We start from the raw sequence: 22,869 nt of genomic DNA, 5'->3' as shown, positions 1-22,869 counted from the left end.
GGAGGTATTATATATCCGTTACAACCAGTCTTACTGATCAGTTTCACACTAGCAGTTCAACGGAGTGTTAGGTACCTGAAATATGGTTACTGCTTTCTATTGTTGGAGGCGAGCAGACACATCCAGTGAGCATACACATCATTTCATAACTGCCATCTCTGAAGAACACAAGGTTACATAATCGGATTGTTACCAAACACTCCATTGAACCCCTAGTGCAAAACTGATCAGTAAGATTGTGTGTAAAAGATATATAATATTGTACACTTCGATTGATAAATATATATGTGGTGTGTATAATATAATATATATATATATATATATATATATATATATATAAATGAAAAATTTATAAACAAACAATGTAACATATATTGAATGTAAAAACGAACGGAGAGACGGAGACAAACAGAAAGTCCATAATTCTTTATCAGTTATCGACCAATGGTACTGTACAGTTTCACACCTTTAATGATAAGACTGAATGCTTTCCAACTGGCGGTACTTGAAAAAAGATAAATTTTCTTGTATAGAATTAGGGAGAAGAGCAAAGTAAATGAAGCAAAACAAGCAAAATGACACAGAGTGTGATTTAGGATGGTAGACAAGGAGAAGCAGTCGAACAAAATGCGGCCTTGGGTCAAGGAGACAAGAATAATGGGAAACGCTATGAAAATATTTGGAAGGATGGCGAATGGAGAGACAGAATTTGCAACTGGTCAGCTAAGGGTCCAGTCTAAGAAAGGAAGAAAAAGAGGAACTGACCACTGGTCACGTGACAGCAGCAGGCAGAGAGGAAAGGCAACAGGGAGAGGGAGTGACAGAGAAAAGAAGGGGGAAGTAGATGAAAGGGAAGGAGAAAGGCTAGGAATACAAGAGGTAGAGAAAGAGAGTAAGTAGAAAGGCTAGACTAGAAGTGACACCCTGTCACTTCTACTCTAGCCTCTCTACTTAGATGTGGACCTATGAGAGCGGAATAGTTACGCAATTAAAATTTGAATAAAATATATTTGCACCATACAACTTCTTTTCTTTTTCATGGCAGAAAACACCTTCAAAAGTTTTGAATATTAAGTATTACTGTTTGCCAGTGCAGAACATCAGTTCTAGTTCCTTTACTTCTACTGACTTAAAAGCTGAAGAAAAAAAAAAAACTATATTCACTCCTCCCAGTTTTCTGCTATCATTTGGTGTAGGTTGTCCAGAAAAGGTTATATGCATTGCTACACAGATAAGCAAAAACATTTTCAAAGAATGATAAAACTAAGCAGTTGCTAGGATTTTATATATAAAAGTTATGATAGCAATTGTCAAGATAATACAATGAACTTTTGTTGAGCTGAAGTGGAAGAAAATCTGTAATAAAGATTTATAATATAAGTAAACAAGACTTCTGAGGGTTCAAATTGAGAAGAGCAAGCTGTGAAACTGTCAGAGCACTACTAAATTAATTTATATCTTTCAAATGGAAAATATATGAGCCAACAAAGTAACTGCTATGTAGTCAATTGATATGCTAGAAATAGTAATCACATCTTTCTAAAATCACACCAGACTGTCCTGAAAAGAGATGAAAACTGAATAATGATGTATGCCATGTCCAAGAGAATGGGAGGATGTTCATGGTGGAAATGCCTTTGATCTTTTTTCTGCTCAGTCAGAACTCTTTCAATGTAGATGGATAAAGGTCTTATAGTATCAAATTGGGTGAACCTTGCTCTGCCTCTAACTTGGCTTGCCTTAAACCATGAAATGGCTTCATTGGTGTTATGCCGTAAGGAGAGACAAGACATTTATCTTCCTCAGTGTGTGTTTATCTAGCAGCCCAATTTCTGATTTCGTTTGGTCAACAAAGTGACACCTGGGGCTGGAACAAAAGTTCAGCTTATGATCCTAATAGTTATAATGACATTCCTCAGTCTGCTATATCCAATGTGCAAGCTAACTCTAGGTACCTTCTGAACTAAAAAATTGAGGTGTTTTATTGGTGCCTTCATGATAGAAAATTTGTCTTAGAATAATGGTCATCCCTTTTTCAGACTAGAGAATAGAAAATATGTACACATGCACAGCTGACTCCCTTTGATCACAGCTGACATTGTCTCCAGGGAGACAAATTTTCTTTCCCTACCATTTTTCATTCCACTTTTTATCATCACCTAGCAAAACTAGATTGTATATTTACATCCAACATAAAAGAGGCTATGTACTTCTGGCCAGCATATCTGCCAATAGTTGACATGAAACACTGCAATAGTCAATATAAAACCATCAGCATCATTCTGGCCAGTGATATACTGTAATGCCATGACCAATAATATACTGCTTAACAATATAAAAGTGTGCGTGTGTGTGTGTGTGTATGTGCGCACATGTGCCCCCGTGTGTGTCTTGGACCACTGAAGTCAACACATTTTTTTCATTCTCTCTCTATTTCCTCTTGTTCTTTTCTATCAAAGAGCATAGGCTCAAAACATAAAAGACTTTTCCATTTTGCCCAAGTGTCAAACTAAAACACTTGCTTGTTGTTCCTGCACCTGTCTTCCTATTTTATTTATCTATAAATTTGAACTATATCTATATCTATATATACTTTTTGAAGTTGGCTGGTTTCATGGTACTCATACTCTAAATGAAGAAAGCATGTTACTAAGAAAGAGACATAATGTAGCTCAATTGGTTCCCAAACTGACAAATACCAACCCCAACATACTCACACACACACATCCACCCCCATCCCACAGAACCCACCCCACCAATATTATTGAAACTTTTTCATCCTCACCACTTAGCAGACATATAAGTGATGCTGGAAGATAACAATAAGGACATCATTGGAGAGAAAAGCCATCCAAGTAAAACTATTCGGCCTCATTCATTGCACTTCTACGCTGCCCAATGATAGGCCAAGGAGGAAATCTCTACATTTGTTTGGTCTGCTAAAATTAGAAACCAAATCTGCCTCAGATTACACCCTGTTGTCTTTAAGAAAAAGGGACATTGGATAATGTGATCCTAAGCATACTGTATCAGATAAAAAAATTTTTTTTTTAAATCGGATGGTCACAGTTGGAATAGCTTTACATCATAATTTACACTTTATCAGGGTTCACCTGAGGGCTATGTAACAATAAAATTGATTTTAAAGCTGTCTTTTAAATAAACACAAGTAGATGCACTGAGTAATGTAATTGTACTTACACTGTCTGAAAAAAACTGACTGGTCATGGTTGGAAATCCTTTGATTTAGGACTACTCAGAGAGAGAGAGAGGGGGGAGGGGGAGGAGAGAGGGGGGGAGAGGGAAGAGGAGAGAGGGGGAAGAGAGAGAGGGGGAGAGAGAGAGGGGGAAGAGAAGAGGGGGGAGAGAGACAGACAGACAGTGGTTGGTGTTAGGAAGGGCATCCAGCTATAAACTCTCTGCTAAAACAGATACAGTAACTTTAGGTAGATTTTCTACCTGGCTGGCTCCTGTCAACCATCCTATCCATGCATGCATGGAAGATGGACGTTAAACGATGATGACGATGATGATGATGATGATGATGATGTGTGTGTATGTGTGTATGAGTGTATACAGAAATAGATAGACATGTAGACAGACAGACAGACAGACAGACAGACAGACAGACAGACAGACAGACAGACAGACAGACAGACAGACAGATAGATAGATAGATAGATAGATAGATAGATAGATAGATAGATAGATAGATAGATAGATAGATAGATAGATAGATAGATTGATAGATAGATAGATAGATAGATAAATTGATAGACAGATGAGGAGCTTCTTTCAGTTTCTGTCAACCAAGTTCACTCACAAGGCTTTGGTTAGCCCAGGGCTATGATAAAAGACACTTACCAAGGGTGCATCACAGTGGGACTGAACCCAGAACCATGTGGTTGCCAAGCAAATTTCTTACCACACAGCCAGGCCTGCACATGTTTCAATGATTAACCTGACTCTATAACGGTATAGCTGTTTTAATTCCATGGAAATTTATTGCAGAACAAATATAGCAAAATAAAACAGTAAACACGTCTCTATTTGTGAATTGTTTTAGTTGCAGATCAAATATTATTTTATTTATTTTAATGATATAACAGTATGCTTGTTTGCATAATTAAATCTCAGAATGAGATTGAAACAGTAATCGCTCGATAATGTAAAGTATAGAAGCCATCTTATCATGGCTAACCACATAGGGGAGGGGGTGTTACTGTAGCTTTAAAGCCCCAAGAGATCGTCGTCTCTAGCTGGCTTTAGACACCATATCAGTGCCCTTGAAGTATGCTTGTTATTTTTAAACAAATATTTTTCATTCTGCTTGTTTGACTGAATTCCTATGAATGCAGAGTGTTCTGTTTCAGAGAGCTGTCCTTCTCATGTTTGCTATTAATGATTGGCAGTTACTTTAATATAACAGCAATAAATATGGAATTTGAAGGTCTTGAGAACGTCATTTCATTTTTACTTGTCATAAAAAGAGACATAATTAAAAAATACAGAGAAACACATTTTTTCTTTCCTTTGTTTACTCTTGGTTTAAAACAGTGATTGTCAGCCAGGGTCCATACGATCCCTAAAAGTACATATGACCCCTAAGGGTACAAATTACCCTTGAGGGCCCCATATAAGATTTTGTTAAAGTTTATGAGCAATAAATTGGTTATATATCTACAATACACAAAATGTTTTAACAATTTTTTAAAAATGCAATTCCAAATATTTAATTATAAAAATATAATAGGTCCCGGGTTCAGTCCTACTGTGTGGCACCTTGGGCAAATGTCTTCTATAGCCTCAGGTTGACCAAAGCCTTGTGAGTGGATTTGGTAGAGGGAAACTGAAAAAAGCCCAATATGTATGTGTGTGTGTGTGTGTGTGTGTGTGTGTGTGTGTATGTGTGTGTGTGTGTGTGTGTGTGTGTGTGTGTGTGTGTGTGTGTGTGTGTCTGTGTCTGTGTTGTGTGTCTGTGTTTGTGCTTCCAACATCGCCTGACAAACTATGTTTGTGTGTTTACATTCCTGTAACTTAACAATTTGGCAAAAGTGACTGATAGAATAAGTACTTGGCTTGCAAAGAATAAGTTCTGGGGTCGATTTGCTTGACTAAAGGCAGTGCCCTAGCATGACTGCAGTCAAATGACTGAAACAAGGAAAAGAATAGGGGTCAAGTGGAGTAAAATAGGAATCGAAGGAATCCATAGGCAAAAAATGGTTGAGAATAACTAAAACAACAAGTATTATTTTACATGGAAGTGTGCCACTGATGGAGCAGTGTGAGGTCCCTTCCTGTGAAGAGGAGGTGTTTATCCTCCTTTACCACGAGGGAGGAATGGTGAAAAAATTTTTGGACGGCTTGGGTGACCGAGCACGTGTGTACACGGTCTGCCCAAGTAGTTCGTTATGGCCTACGCAGGTGGCTGCGGAGGTAGTAACGGAAAACATTTTGTCAAAGGTCACAGTGACGTTGGACAAGAAAGAATTTGCTTTCCTCTTTGCAGGCCCCGACTTGTTGTTGCAGAGTTGTCTGCAAGCGGCAAGTCACTTTGCTTGGGGGACCTGACAAGGAGAATTGTTGTAAATCTATGTGCTGCCCTTGTGGCAAACTAAATGAAAGAAAGTAGCTTGTAAGAGTTTTTAGTGCCTCCTTCTTGTAAGAGGTTTGAAACCTCATATTGATTTTTAAAAAAAAGAAATTATGTTTTCGAGAAAAATCCAATCGGCAGGTGTTGGGTTTCGTCTCTCATTTATTCATTATATTTCATTTTCATTCATTAATGTGTTTGTCCAGCCCGCAAAGCTACACGATCTTTGTACTGTCTATGATGACAAATTTTATGAAATAAAGTATTATTTTACAGTAAAATGTGATGATAGTTTATTGGCATGGCATTACTGTAAACTCTGACTCTAAAATCACACCAGACTGTCCTGAAAAGAGATGAAAACTGAATAATAATGCATGCAATATCCAAGAGAATGGGAGGATGTTCATGGTGGAAATACCTTTGATCTTAGTTCTGCTCAGTCAGAACTCTTTCAATGTAGATGGATAAAGGTCTTATAATATCAAATTGGCTTGCCTTAACCCTTTCATTACTGCATTTATTTTGAAATGCTCTGTGTCTCTTTCAATTAATTTGAAATATAACAAAGAATTTAGTAAAATAACTTAGTTATCATTAAGCTAGTGTTAGGAACATAAATTGTGACTAAGGTTTGGTGGAAGATTTTAATTCAAAACATGAAAACAAGACATTTGTACTACAGAGCCAGAGCCATTTGGTATCAAAAGGGTTAAGGATTGTTTATTATATATTTTAACCCTTTCGTGACCATATTTCTGTTGAGATGTTCTGTGTTTCTTTCAATTTGTACTACAAAGCCAGAGGTGGTTTCATGCAGATTGGTAATGAAACGGTTAAACCATGAAATGACTTCATCGGTGTTATGCCATAAGGAGAGACAAGACACCTTCCTTATGTCAGCAGCCCTATTTCTGATTTCATCTGGTCAACAAAGTGACACTTGGGGCTGGAAACAAAGTTCAGCTTATGATCCTAATAGTCATAATGGCATTACATCTGGCTCAAAAGAGAGGATGAGAGGTGTAGCAAGAATGAGTATTGAGGCCCAGAGTCACAGCACCTAACTAGACAAAGGTTATAGTGTTGTGCAGGAATTTTGTCCCCTACATTAATGGGTAGCCCTGGGCAACCTTGGTGTCATGGTGAAAGGAGCTGAAACTCCTACAGAGCTGCTTTCATTGCCTGATGAGACATTGATTCCTGTATTTGGACACAGATTACATATGCACTCAAGTATTTATCCTAAATGCTGAATCATTCAGAAGTCCCCAGTTTTGCTAAAAATGACCCATGGTGATGTCCTTTATTTCAGAAAGGGAGGAAGACAAACTGCTATGTTTAATAAAATTATGGTTTCTAAACTTCTTAAATTTGTCCAAAACTATAATAAAGCAAGATGAATTAGTTATATGCATGCTAAGTGGTGAAGATAAAAAAATTTCAATAAGATTGGTTGGGTGGGGTAAGGAGTGTCTTGGGGTTGGTATTTGCTAGTTTGATAATCAATTGAGCTACATTATGTCTCTCTCTTAACAATTTGATTTCTGCATTTAGAGTGTGAGTAGCATGAGGCCAGCCAACTTGAAAGAGTAGAGGTCACTGTTTCTCATTATAATCTCACCTGCCCTTTCGAGGTCTTGTTGGTCTGATGCCAACTCCATCTCTTTCATGTGTCTCACCTGAGTCCGTCCCCTCTGCCATACCCTACACTAATCACTAAACCCAGGCCTTTCTTCTCCCTGAACACAAACCATCTTGAATTTCTTTCCACCTTATATCTTTCCTGCAGATGTTTTTTATTATTTAAAAAATAATCTTTTCTCTCAATTTATTCATATTTTTAATCAGAAGCATTGCCACAGGTGTGACTATATGGTAAGAAGTTTGCTTCCTAACCATGTGGTTCTGGGTTCAGTTCCACTGCATGGCACCTTGGACAAATATATTCTACAATAGCCTTGAGCTGACCAAAGCCTTGTGAGTGGATCTGGTAGATGGAAACTGAAAGAAGCCTGTCATGTGTGTGTGTGTTTGTCCCCCACAATCACTTGACAACCAGTGTTGGTGTGTTTACATACCCTTAACTTAGCAGTTTGACAAAAGAGACTGATAGAATAAGTACCAGGTTTTTAAAAAAAACAAGTACCGGGGTTGAGTCCTTCAACTAAAGTTCTTCAAGGCAGTGCTCCAGCATGGCCATGATCTTATGACTGAAACAAGTAAAAGATAAAATATATTATGGTCCTTGATTTACAGCTGTAGTACTTTACGTGTATGTGTGTGCATGCATGTGTGCACATGTATGCATTCCAACACGTACATGCCTGCATAATTGCATGTGCACATAAGTGTATGTTTGAAAGCATTAGTATTTTAACATTCTCAAAAAATAATGGACACTTGTTTTAGTTTCAATTCTTTAAGGCACAGAAGTGGCTGTGTGGTAAGTAGCTTGCTTACCAACCACATAGTTCCAGGTTCAGTCCCACTGCGTGGCACCTTGGGCAAGTCTTTTCTACTATAACCTCAAGCCGACCAAAGCCTTGTGAGTGGAATTGGTAGACGGAAACTGAAAGAAGCCCATCGTATATATATATATATGTGTGTGTGGTGTGTGTGTGTGTGTGTGTGTGTGTGTGTGTGTGTGTGTCTGTGTGTGTCTGTGTGTGTGTGTATGTTTGTGTGTCTGTGTTTGTTCCCCCAACATCGCTTGACAACCAATGGTGGTGTGTTTACATCTCTGTAACTTAGCGGTTCGGCAAAATAGACTGATAGAATAATTACTAGGCTTACAAAGAATAAGTCCTGGGGTCGATTTGCTCGACTAAAGGCATTGCTCCAGCATAGCCACAGTCAAATGACTGAAACAAGTAAAAAAGAAAAAAAAGGTTGAAAATTTACGTTTTCATTTCTAATAAATCTAAACAAAATATATAAGGCTGTAAGCTGGTGGAATCATTAGCACACCAGGCAGAATGCTTAGTAGCATTTCCCCAATTCTGAGTTCAAATTCTGCTGATGTCGACTTTGCCTTTTATCCTCTCAAGGTTGATAAAATAAGTACCAGTCGAGTACTGGGGTTGACATAATGAAATTACTCACCCCTCAAAATTGCTCACCTTGTGCCAAAATAAGAAAAGAATAAATATAAAAAAATATACCTATACACATAGAAAGCAAACTGAGTATATTCACATAAAAAAACAACTAGGTATTACAGCTGTAAATCCTTAAATCCTAATCAACTTGTGATATTTAAACAGAACAAAAATCAAATATGGTTTTAATTTTTTTTTAAATTGCAAATTCTGAACACCTGATGTTCAAAATATACAACTCAGAAACCAGTTTATAAATAAATAGATAGATAAATAAATAAACAAATAAATAAAGTTAGATGCTGGAGATAAAATCTTGACATGTAAAGTGTTCAGAATATTTGCTATTATGTACAAGTATAAGGAAAAGGAGGAGGAAAGAGAGAGTTGTAGGGAAGATCAGTTACTGTTAAGAGAAGGAAAAGTAGGAAAGAAAAAAGGAAGGAAGGAAGGAAGACAGAAGAGGTGTAATTACTGAAAGAGTTAGAATGAGAGGTCAAAAAAGACAAACAAACACTACCTGTGGAAGAAAGAGAAAATAAGAGACAGACTTGTTGCTGGTGAAGGTTAACAAAGGAAGAAAAAAACAATCAGGGAACATACTTTGCCACAGAGATATATTGTATAAACAATGAATACAACAGTTTAAACAAAAAAGCCAAACAGCTAACCAGCAATCCAGGGATAACTGATAGAGTGGGGAGTATTAGCTAAGAGAAATACTTTTCATCTCTCGAAAGTCACGAACCAAGCTTCACCTTCAACCTCAAGTGCTGCCTGATTAACCCAGATAAATCAGAAATGAGGTTGGCAAGTAAGCATATTTTGAGATAGATTAACAACGATATAAGGAAAACATCCAATTTATCATTATGGCACAATAGCAATGAAGTTCATCATCATGAGAAGACTCGTCAAGCCAAGTGGGACCATAACCTAGTGGCCTATGCCAGGTGTGTAACCAGCCCACTTATGTGAAGACCTGTTGGGGCAAGTGAAATCGAAATCAAATTCGATGACTGGCATCCGTGCTAATGGAGCAGTAAGAATACCATCCATGATCATTGTCAGAGCAACAAACTGGCTTCTGTGTTGGTGGCACGTAAAAAGCACCATTCGAGCGTGATCGTTATCTGCATCACCTTACTGGCACTTGTACTGGTGGCACGCGAAAAAACATTCGAGTGAGGTCATTGCCAGTGTCACTGGACTGAATCCTATTCAGGTGGCACATAAAAAGCATCATTTGAGTGTGGCCATTGCCAGTACCACCTGACTGGCCCTCATGCTGGTGGCACGTAAAAGCACCCACTACACTCTTAGAGTGGTTGATGTTAGGAAGGGCATCCAGCTGTAGAAACTCTGCCAGATCAGATTGGAGCCTGGTGCAGCCATCGGGTTTGCCAGACCTTAGTCAAATCGTCCAACCCATGCCAGCATGGAAAACAGACGTTAAATGATGATGATGGTGAAGTTATATCATGATTTAAAATAAACCAGTGTACAGGCAGGGTACAGGCAGGGTAATGTTCACTCAGTTCAGTATACTGAACTTTTATTCGTTTATATTGAAAGGGTTACTAGTTAAGGTACTTATAATAATAATAATAATAATAATAAAAACATTGTGTACAGTGCTCAGGTGCACTACAACTCATCTAAAGTGTATGTATAATCAGGTGTAGTTTCGGCGGATTTCGGAAAGCATGAGGGCCTTAAAAGATGCAGTGTCATGGCAGTCAACAACTGACGCAGGCAGTTTATTCCATGCTTCAGCAACTCTGAGCGTGAAAAAATGTTTCCGAAAGTCATGGGAGCTGTGTTGTTTTCTGACTTTGTAGGCATGTCTACGTGTGTTAGACACATGGAGATCAAAAAGGTGTTCAGTGTTGTTGTTCAGTGTTATGTTCACTAGAGAATTTATTGACATTAGTGATAGAGATATAGATGTAATAATGCACGCTAGGAAAACCCTACTGTTTGATAAAAGTTCACCTTTGATAAAACAAACCAACCAGTAGGCTCCTTTGATGTGACAATAGGAACATTCAACAGTGTGGATATCTGCGACCTCATAACGACAGCAGCAGCAATGACAGCAACAGCAGCAGCCATTCAAGAATTTGGACCTGGAGATCTCCATTTCCAGCGACTTTGAGGGCCACCTCCCAGTGGTGTGTTGGGCGTCAACAAAGAGCCCTCGACTACAGCAAGACGACCAAAGATTTTTTTTTTTTTTACCAAGGACTAGGTTCTCCCGCCCCTAAGCCCTAGACCATCACCTAATCACCCTTACCTGTCTTGTTGCTTAACAACAACAACAACAACAACAGCATGTTGGAATAATGAAGGGCCACTTTAAGTAGCAACTAAATGATCACAGGTCCTTATTTAGATTCCAGAGAGGTGCAACATATGGTGTTTAAAAGAAGAGAGAATACCATTCAAGGTTAAATGTAAGTTCCTGGGGCAACCTGGACAATATTTCAATGGGAGCAGACAATGTAAATCTTGCTTGGCTGAAAGAGTTAGGATCCTAAAAAATTTACTTGATCCAGAATCTTCTTAAATTCCAAGTGGGATGATTAGTCAGTGCACTCATGAGAGAAAATTCATGTTAGAGACATTGACTTTTTTTTGCTTGCTGACTAATGAATGATAATCATGTATAAACTGATCTGTGTTGGACACAACTGGAACCAGTCAAAGGGAAATAACTCCAGCTCACTCAGAAAGGGGGTTTGCCTGACAGAATTTTATTTCAGGGATTTTTTTCACAACCTTACTGACCAAGAGTGCATTCTTACCTACTTTAGTAAAGAGATCATGTGCCTTCAGCCAGCTTGTCTGTTTAGGTGACACCTGGATGTGACACCTGGATTTTCTACCCCAGAAGAATTTCAATCTTACTTAAGACTACAATTTACAAATGTAAATAGTGCCAAGTCTAAGATGAGTACTGCATTGGAAATATTTCATCTTTCTACTTTTCCAAGATTTTCTAGTGTGTGTGCATATGTGTGTGTGCGTGTGTGCATGTGTGTGTGTGTGTTTTGTGTGTATGTGCATATGTGTGTGTGTGTGTGTGTGGGTGTGTATATGAATGATGAATTTAGCATACAGGTAAGGGTTCACCAGGGCTCAGTTCTTAGTCCACTCCTATTCATCATAATCCTCCAGGCCGTAACAAAGGAATTCAAAACTGGATGCCAATGTGAACTACTATATGCTGATGACTTTGTAGCAGAAATGGAGAAGAAATTCCAGGTATGGAAGCAAAACCTGGAGTCAAAGGGCCTTAGAGTTAACCTATCTAAGACAAAAGTGGTTGTTAGCAAGAAAGCAGATAAGATTCTAATTTTGTCAGGTAAATGGCCCTGCTCAATTTGTAAGAAAAGAGTGGGAAGTAATTTTATTTGCTGTACCAAATGTAAGCTACGGATACATAAGCTTACATTTGGAATTACAGGTAAATTAACAGATAGGGTCACCTTTGTGTGTGGAAAATGTGCAGGAACAATAAGCACTAACAACAAATGAGACTTAGACTCTCTCAAATATCTGGAAAGCTCTCTTGATGCTGTAGATAGTTTCTGTTACCTAGGTGACCAAATTAGCAGTTTGGATTCTCTGAAAGTATTGTTTCTAGAATTAGAATTGGATGGAGAAAGTTCAGAGAGCTGTTATCTTTATTGGCAACAATAGGACTCTCTCTCAGAGTGGATGGTAGACTGTATGTTGTTTGCATATGAACAGCTATATTCCATAGTATTGAGACGTGGGCTCTGAATGCAGAGGACATGCATAAACTAGAGAAAAATGAAGGCAGAATGCTCCACTGGAGGTGCAGTGTTAATGTGCATGAATGACAAAGTGCAAATGTGTTGAGAGAAAAGTTGGACGGAAGAGGAATCAAATGCAGAATACAAGAGAGGAGATTACATTGGTTTGGACATGTGATGCGTATGAATGAGGACAGCTGTATAAAAAAGGGCCAGTCACTGAAAGTGGATGGCAACTGTGAAAGAGGGAAACCCAAGGAGAAATGGGTTGAAGTGGGGAAGAGTGATCTTGGGATATTGGGGCTCATGGAGGAAATGACACTAGACTGAGATGTCTGGCGATATGAGGTTCTGGGAAAGACCCACCCACATCATCGAACCTGAGTTCCTGAACTATTGTGTTCCACCCCCACATAACAATAAGACTTTCACACACCCTACTCCAACAAACGAAACTCCATCCCACCCTTCCCAAACTGTTTCTCTTCTCTTCCTCACATTTCCTCTTCATACACTCTGATTATCTCCCACTCCTCAATCCAGTCCTCACTATCCTGTTCACTGTATCATTACTTCCTCTCGTTCCCCTCTCCCCCACCCTTACATACCCAGATTCTCACAAATCATAGCATTCCCCACCCCCACTCCCCAATCCAATCCTCATTACCTTGCTCACTGTATCATTACTTCTGGAAGCCATCTACTCACAATACCAGAGGGTGCACACTCTCCTACCCTGATGTAATCTCCAGGGATACAGGCATCCAGCAACAGGACCTCCGTAATGCCATGATGGACCGTGAAGTCTGGCGTAGCCAGGTAAATTCCATTGTCTCAACCACGGTCGAACAATGATGATGATGAGTTCCCCGTCTCCTCCCCTTCATATACCTATGGAGGGGGAGCGGACAACCACTACGTCAAAACAGGATTGGCTAGATATTGTTGAACAGGACAAGAAAAAGACATGCTCTGTCATGGTAATCTGTGCTCTCTGGACACCAGTGTGATCAGAAAAATACAGGAGAAAGAAAACTTCTAAAGACCATTGATAAGGAGTTAGCAAATCAAACCAATTTTCTGTCATGCTTCATATTCCAGACAGATCAATCAGCCATGTAAAGACTTAATCCTTAGTTTGTAGGTGTTCTAGGTATCTCAGTGGGAGTCCTTGGAGCCCAACAAGTTAACTCTGATGGCAAAGTGAAAGTGAGAACGCAGCACCTCATCTTTATACTCTTAGGGAAATCTGAAGTGCTTCTGACAACTAAATCAATCCATCAAAACTGGACATAGTGGTGAAAAGACTGGCCAAAACCATCCAGTAGATAATTCCATCAGGATAGCTAGCACAAGATGCAGTATTCCATCAGGTAAAGCCAACAACTAGAAGACTTCATGACATTGACAACCCTGATTTAAAATAACACCTTGCCAGTAATATTGAATGGATGCAACCCATATATTTATTGCAAATGACTACATGTGGCCCACATTACTATTTTCCCATATATATGTTTGTGCATAACAGAGGATCAAGCTGTACACTCCAACCACTAGCAGTGCCAGACTGAAGCAAACCTCAGTATTGCCAGAGCTTGGAAAACTTTGTGTTAATGCCAGTTGTAATCAAATAGAGCTTCATTTACTTTCTTTTTCTCTCTGTGAAGTTTCTCTCTAATTTACATTGCTGAGGTGAATTTTGGGGGTCAGAGAGGCCAGCTTTCCAACGCTCAATATTTCATAAGAACTACAGTTCAGATTTGATCAATGATTTATACCCTGTTTAGGTTGTTTTTCTAATGCCCAAAGAATGCAAAGTTATCAATGAAACACAATGGGGACAAGATTTTCTGAATCTTTGAGCTCTTATTTGTATTGAACAGACATATGAAAATCAAATGCAATCATGTGCAAAAATGTTGTTAAGGTTATTGATATATTCGGTTTGAGGAAGAAAATATTCTTGTATTCGAACTTCTTTTTTGGATGTGACAATAAGTTTCAATAAGTTTAACTGTTGCAATATTTCTGTTGCTCTTTTACTCTTTTACTTGTTTCAGTCATTTGACTGCGGCCATGCTGGAGCACCACCTTTGATCAAAGAAATCGACCCCAGGACTTATTCTTTGGAAGCCTAGTACTTATTCTATCAGTCTCTTTTGATGAAGCACTAAGTTACGGGGACGTAAACACACCAACATCGGTTGTCAAGCGATGTTGGGGGACAAACACAAACATACAAACATATACACACACAAACATATATATATATATATTATATATATATATATATATATATATATATATATATATATATTTATATATATATGATGGGCTTCTTTCAGTTTCCGTCAACCAAATCCACTCACAACACTTTGGTCACCCCAAAGCTATAGTAGAAGACACTTGCCCAAGGTACCATGCAGTGGGACTGAACCCAGAACTATGTGGTTGGTAAGCAAGCTACTTACCATAGAGCCACTCCTGCGCCTATAAAGACACTTGCCCAAAGTGCTACACAGTGGGACTGAACCCAGAACCATGCAGTTAGCTTCCTCCACTTGTTTTATGATCCAGTTCTTCGGGAATTTTTTTTTTGTGTCAGCCTTTTCCTTGAAAAATTTTGGCCCATACACCTTTGTGCACTAGTACAAGTTTATTTGTATATTTAATTCTCTCTGTGCTTTCTTTTCCTTTGTACGTAGTTTTGCTTATTTGAATAGTTCATTGGATATATTGAGCTGACAAAAGTCTGATTCATTGCACCTCTGTGAGTTACCTTAATAATAAACAAAATATAAATGGGGTCTTTTAGACTAAATCAGAGTTTCTCAACCATTTTTTTTACCTCTGGACCCTTTTGGTTAGTGAGGTTGTATTTGGCTATGTGCTGTTCCCTAAAAATAATCAAAGCCATCTAAGAATTTTTTATGATAGCATTTATTTACACAATACTTTGAAATATTTACAGTTGTTCAAATGCCTGATTTTTACATAGTGACTAACTGCCGAAAGGGACACAGAAGTCAGAACTTGAACTCTTGCAAAGCTGGAGCAAAGCCAGGATGCAACCCTGCAAAAAAGTGTCTGAAGAATGTGAAATGATACTTAAATTAAGACATGACACAGAGGAAATTGAATGTAAAGATTGTTTCCAAGTAAAACCAGTGCGGAATAGTCTGAATACAGATAATGTGTTTTCCAAAAACACGTCAAACATCAGCTTTTAAACCCATGATTTGCATGTGGTGGTGTGCGCCTGAGGAAAAATTGTTCACTTAACCCTTTTGTTACTGTATTTATTTTGAGATGCTCTGTGTTTCTTTGAATTACTTTAAATATAACAAAGAATTTAGTAAAATAACTTAGCTATCATTAAGCTAGTGTTAGGAACATAAATTGTGACTAAGGTTTGGTGGAAGATTTTAATTCGAAATTTATGAAAACAAGACATTTGTACTCAGAGCCAGAGCCAGTTTCAGCCGGGTTAGTAATGAAAAGGTTAAAAAAGTGGAATGTTTTCATTGTGGAGATATAGGACATATAAAGCTGCACTGTAGAACAATGATAAAACATCAGAACAATGAGAAAAAAATGAATAGGTTGTCATCATAAAAAAGGGTAATATAACGAACAGAAAATTTGTAAATGGGAAAATTAAAAATACGAGTGTAAAAATTAATTTCAACACAGGTTGTGACATAACCATTATAAATGAAATAACATGGAAATAAATCGGTAAGCCAAAATTAATTAAATCTAAAAAGGTAACTCATGATGTTATGGGGAAACAGATTATATTTTATCAGTGAATGTATATGTAACATAACATTTCAAGGTCAAACAAAAAAGGTTAAGATATATGTGTTGAAAGATTCCCTTAACTTACTTGGCACAAAGTGGATAGAACTATTCAATTTATGGAATAAATACTTAATAATAAGTGTTTTGTGTAGAAATATAGTTGCTTCAGTCAAAGTTTCAAATGCAGCTGAGGGGCTGAAACAAAAAAATCACAGTAGAACAAAGTGGAACATCTGTATGTAGGCCAAAAAGAAATGTACTGTTTGCAGCAATAGACCAGGTTAACGAAGAACTGAAAAGACTGAAAAGTCTTGGTATAATTGAAAAGAATGACCAAACAGACTGGGCAGCACCGACGGTTTACATGAAAAAGAAGAATTACAAACGAAAAGTTTGTACAGATTTTTCAACAAGGGTGAACAATATTTTAGTCGTACATGCTCACATTTTGTTAATAAATTAACACACAATGTGGCTTGTATTAAATTTAAGCAGTTTCCCTTCAGTGTGGAGGAAAAGTGTAAATTCTTGCTGAAGAAAAAAATCAAATACTTAGGATAAGTAATTGATGACAGTGGAACGTAATTTGTATCTAGCAAATTTTTAAAATTTTGTGAAATGTTCATGGTAAAACATAACTATGGTGCCATACCATCCCAGATCTAATGGTTTGGCAGAATGCTTTGATGGTACCTTCAAAAGAGCTTTAAGAAAAGCAAATAAGGAGAGCACAGATGAGGAAGTGTTTCAACAATTTTAAAGAGTGTACTGTGTAACACCAAATCTGAATACACCAGCAGGTAGCTCACTAGCAGAGCTGATGTTTGCAAGATAAGTAAAGTCAGTTTTTGATAAATTACTACCTGGCAAGAAAAGAAAATGTGTCAAGGAAGATATAGCAAGGTTTTTTTAAAGTTGGTGAGAGGGTGTTTTTGAGGACATACAAAAATGGAAAGTAAAACTGGGAAGAGGGTGAAATTACCAAATATATGAGTAAAATTATGTGTTGGGTAAAAAGTAGAAAAGGCATACAAAAGAGATACAGGAACCAACTGAAAAGAGATTTGTGGAAAGTGAACCAAAGAATTTGGAGGAACCCATGGAATGGTTGTCTGATATGATCCAAGTACCAACACCATTGTAGGTGACTGAACCTAGGCATACAAGTGAAAGGACAAGAAAAGATATAGAGTTCCTGAAAATACATGCCAAGAGAAAAAAAAACCATTAAATTGTGGGAAAAAAAACTAAAAAAAAGGTCAGTGGAATGAATAAAAGTATTATTGCTAAATAAAATGACACTTCCTACAATAAACTTAAAAGGGGAGATGTTGCAGGGAATTGGTAATAACATTACACTTCTCCTATATGACAAGTGGAATGATTCAGTCACTATAAGTAAGGTGACATTGGCAGGTATCCAGAGAGTACATAGAGTATGGAAGTACATGTCAGACTGTGTTGATAGTCGTGTCTGTATTGATCTAGTAATCATACTGCAATACTGAGTGGGTGTTATATCGCTCTAACCTTTTGAGGATAATAACACTGTATGACTAATGGTCATACAGTGCCAGATAGAAACATCCTATGGACGATTTCAGAGTATAACAATATCTGTTAGAGCAACAACCATTGTACAAAGACAGATACAACAGTGACAAAAGACTGCTTTATAACAAATATGATTGGTTGACAATGGAGGAACAATGGCCCGGTGGTTAGGGCAGCAGACTCGCGGTCTTAGGATCACGGTTTCGATTCCCAGACCGGGCGTTGTGAGTGTTTATTGAATGAAAACACCTAAAGCTCCATGAGGCTCCAGCAGGGGTGGGGGTGAACCCTGCTGTACTCTTTCACCACAACTTTCTCTTACTCTTTTTTCCTGTTTCTGTTGTACCTGTATTTCAAAGGGCCAGCCTTGTCACACTCTGTGTCACGTTGAATCTCCCTGAGAACTACATTAAGGGTACATGTGTCTGTGGAGTTCTCAGCCACTTGCACTTTAATTTCATGAGCAGGCTGTTCCATTGATCGGATCAACTGGAACACTCATCGTCATAACTGACGGAGTGCCAACAACAGATTAGTTGACAATTGGGCTAATATTTCCTGATGTGTTCTAACCTGTTTCTCGTTACTGAGCTAACAAGGGTTCAATTCTAAGCCTCACTACAATAACATTGTTAGGTTTCCTAATGTATTAAGCTGATGTTTTGATTCAATGTAATGCGATAAATACAAGAATTCTTTATTATTTTAGTGGTGATGAAACAATGTTGGATTTCTCAATGTGTCCAGCTGCTTTGTAAGCAGACATTTTGTCATTTTTCTAAATAACATTTGTAAACAATCTGTTTATTCTTTGCCGCAAATCTGTTGGGTTGTTAAATTAATCTATTTGTTTTCTTTGTCATTTCTTTTCTACTTGGCATTCCATTGATATATGCCTGAAAGTAAGTAAAATTTATTCAGATTTCAAAAACAATAGAAGCAGAATAGAACTACAAAAAAAACCATGAAACACTACAATAAAAATATTTTTCATGTTAATTCAAATATCTTTGGAAAGGATGAAAATAAATGGCAGGAGAGAGCAAACTTATGAATTAATCTGATAACCTAATATATATATATAATATATATATATATATATATATATATATATACATATTATATATATATATATATACACTCATATATATCATTGAAGTGTACAGTGTTATATATCCAAAATGGCTGATCTTACCAATTGGTTTCATGCTAGGGTAACAATTTGATTATGTAACCCTGCACTCATCAGAGGCAGCTGTTATGGAATGGAATATGGTGACTTGTTACTTGTTCCTTCTCGAGCCACACCTGGCTCATAAGGGCCGGTTTCCCTGTTTCCTTGGCATATAGGTTCCCCACCTGGACAGGACGCCAGTCCATTGCAGGTGAGCTGCTAGATGCAGGAGGAAAGAGTGAGAGAAAGTTGTGGTGAAAGAGTCAGCAGAAGTTTGCCATTACCTTCCTCCGGAGCCGTGTGGAGCTTAGGTGTTTCGCTCATAAACACACACGTTGCTCGGTCTGAGATTCGAACACACGATCCCTTGACCACAAGTCAGCTGCTCTAACCACTAGGCTATGTGCCTCCACTAGGAATATGGCGACTGCTCTCTATTTGTTGGAGGTAAATAGACACATCCGGTTTGTGGTTGCTGTGAAAAAGATGGTGAAACAAAATGAGTAGGGGGTGGAGTTTGGTACCAAAACATTGCCACTAGGGTGGTTATGTAGCAAGTTGGTAAGAGTTTTCTGGAAAAGTTTGTGGGAAATGTGTGTGTCCCTAAGGTTGGTGTTCATGTGGAAATGGAATTTGTGAAGTGGTACTATATGTATAACTTTGCAGTGTTTGTGGGCATACACATCTGTGTTAGTGTGTTTTCTTTCTTTTATGTATTGGTTAAAATCATAGAGCCTTATGTGTACATGCGGTGAGTGTAGGGGTATGTATGTGTGTATATATATATTATATATATATATATATATATATAATATATATATATATATGTGCATATATATATATATATATATATATATATATATATATATATATATAGGCGCAGGAGTGGCTGTGTGGTAAGTAGCTTGCTAACCAACCACATGGTTCCGGGTTCAGTCCCACTGCGTGGCATCTTGGGCAAGTGTCTTCTGCTATAGCTCCAGGCCGACCAATGCCTTGTGAGTGGATTTGGTAGACGGAAACTGAAAGAAGCCTGTCGTATATATGTATATATATATATATATATATATATATAAGTGTGTGTGTATATGTTTGTGTGTCTGTGTTTGTCCCCCTAGCATTGCTTGACAACCGATCCTGGTGTGTTTACGTCCCCGTCACTTAGCGGTTCGGCAAAACAGGCCGATAGAATAAGCACTGGGCTTACAAAGAATAAGTCCCGGGGTCGATTTGCTCGACTAAAGGCGGTGCTCCAGCATGGCCGCAGTCAAATGACTGAAACAAGTAAAAGAGTAAAAGAGTAAAAGAGTAAAGAGTATATATATATTATATATATATATATATATATATATATATATAATGGATATACAATAGCATAAGAAAGAGGCTGGCAGCAGCAAAGGTTATACTGAGTATTCTTCAAATCTAAAAGTCCTCAAAGTGTCTGCTTCTGCAGGAATTTAAATATTTCATGAGATGATAGATCCAGTAGGTTAGATTTAGGAGAATTAAGTTGTGACAAAGGTGATTATGATCTCACACAGTATGGGTTTGATAATACAATTTACAAATTTCAGGAAAAAAGGCATCTAATTCTTCATGTAGCAAAACAGAATGAAGATGGACATCACACTGACTTCATTGTTGTCCTCTACTTCCAGCAATGTAAAGCTTCTATTTATAGTAGTCATGGAAAAACTGCAGCCTAGATGTCTTTCCGAATGGCACATCAACAAAAAAATTAGCCTGATGATGAGGCATGTCTCATGTGACATGCTTCTCAAAAAAAGTTGCCCATGTCTGATTTGTACTATTCTTTTCTACTCTAGGCACAAGGCCCGAAATTTTGTGGGAGGGAGCCAGATGATTAGATCTACCCCAGTATGCAACTGGTACTTAATTTATCAACCTCAAAAGGATGAAAGGCAAAGTCGACCTTAGCAGGATTTGAACTCAGAATGTAAAGACATACGAAATACCACTAAGCATTTCACCTGGTGTGCTAACATTTCTGCCAACCCACTGCCTATGATTTGTACTTTTAAAAAGCATTTCGTCTTCCATTTTCCATTTTGCAGTTTTCAAGTTTTATCTGGAATAATTTTAACTTGTTAACAAGGTCAATTATGGAAGTTTGGCTGCCTTACAATGCCTTGTAGAACTGGTGCACTTGGAACTGGATTAGTTTACCAGACAGTACACTACCAGGTCACAATGTTTTGACCTTATTTACATATTTATTTACAGATTCATGTTATAATTGGTTACATTGCAAAACGCTGTTATGCTAGCATATGAGAATGTATGCTTGGCAAGAGGAGAAAATGTTATTTCCTTGGCCTTGGCAGGATGTGATCTTTTCACATGAGATTGGAATGGCATAGTTATGAGACCATTGCAAAATATTTTCCATGTATCTCAATTTATAACTATGATTTTGTGTGAGGTTGCATGGAATTTCCCATTAATCTTGCCACCATTTAATTACACCAGAACAACAAAATATGGATCAAGATCACCTGATCAGGATAGTTACTGCCAAATGTGGAAATTTGATACACTGTGGCCTTCTCCATTTACTGAACTGACAGGGTTTCAAATGATTAGTACAGCTATAGACTTGTTGACTGTATTGAGTCAAAATAAAATATTCTGGTAAGTTAGTTTTTATTGGAGGATATATATTTTAGTTCTAATTAGTTTTTTTCCTTCTCTTGTTTATGCAATGGCTTGTACAGTTTGGAACAGAAGAAGAAAAAAGAAAAAAGGAAATTCCAACAAAGTTGACTCTATTGAGACAGATGGGTCTAAAGAATATTGGTGAAACTTGAAAATTAAAACAACCACTATGTTCAAACACAGCTAGCTAGATATTGTTGTATGGGACAAGAAAAAGACATGTTCTGTCATGGAAATCTGTGCTCTCTGGACACCATTGTGATCTGAAAAATATAGGAGAAAGAAAACGTCTAAAGACCATTGGTAAGGAACTAGCAAGACCATTGGTAAGGAACTAGCAAATCTAGTACCCAAGATACATTTTCATTTGCATACCTGTTATTATTGGAATGACAGAATATGTACAAATCTGCCTGGGACAAAATATGGTTGAACTTGGGTTCTTGGAGAGAGAATGCAACTCCTTAATTCATAAGCTACAAATGGTCAAAAAATCTACAAAACCTTTTTAAGATTTAAAGGGGAATGAATAAAAGAAAGTGCTTTCCTTCATAGCCTCGCTACTAAGAAGTTGTCTGGTAAAAATTAACTCTAAATTGAAAAGAAAAAAAGAACAGACACACATATTCTTTTAAGTTTTTACTTGTTTTGGTCATTTGCCTGCAGCGATGCTGGAGCACTGCCTTGAAGACTTTCCAAGGGAAAGGCAAAGGCTGATGCAGCTTGGCACCAGTGATATCACAAATCATTTCTGTAACTGAATGAACTGGAGCAATGTGAAATAAAGTGTATTGTGTTCTTGAGCAAGACACTTTATTTCACATTGCTCCAGTTAACTCAGCTGTAGAAATGAGTTGCAACATCAGGGTGCCAAGCTGTGTGGGTCTTTGCCATTCCCTTGGATAACATCAATGGCATGGAGAGGGGAAGCTGGTATGCATGGATCACTGCTGGTCTTCTGTAAACAACCTTGCCCATTTAAAAAGTACCTTTGATTAGTTGGGCAACATTCTGTGCTTGAGGAGACCTATTGAGTAAAGTAAAATCAAAACCAAATCAAATCACAATCAAATGGAAATTGTAATTGTGGCCATTACCAGATCTGCCTGACTGACTCCCCATACCAGTGGAATGTAAAAAGTGCTGTCCGAACATGGTCGATGCCAGCCACCCTGCCCT

The sequence above is a fragment of the Octopus sinensis genome, linkage group LG20, assembly GCF_006345805.1.
Source record: "Octopus sinensis linkage group LG20, ASM634580v1, whole genome shotgun sequence".
Taxonomy (NCBI): Eukaryota; Metazoa; Mollusca; class Cephalopoda; order Octopoda; family Octopodidae; genus Octopus; species Octopus sinensis.
This window is presented reverse-complemented; position numbering follows the sequence as displayed.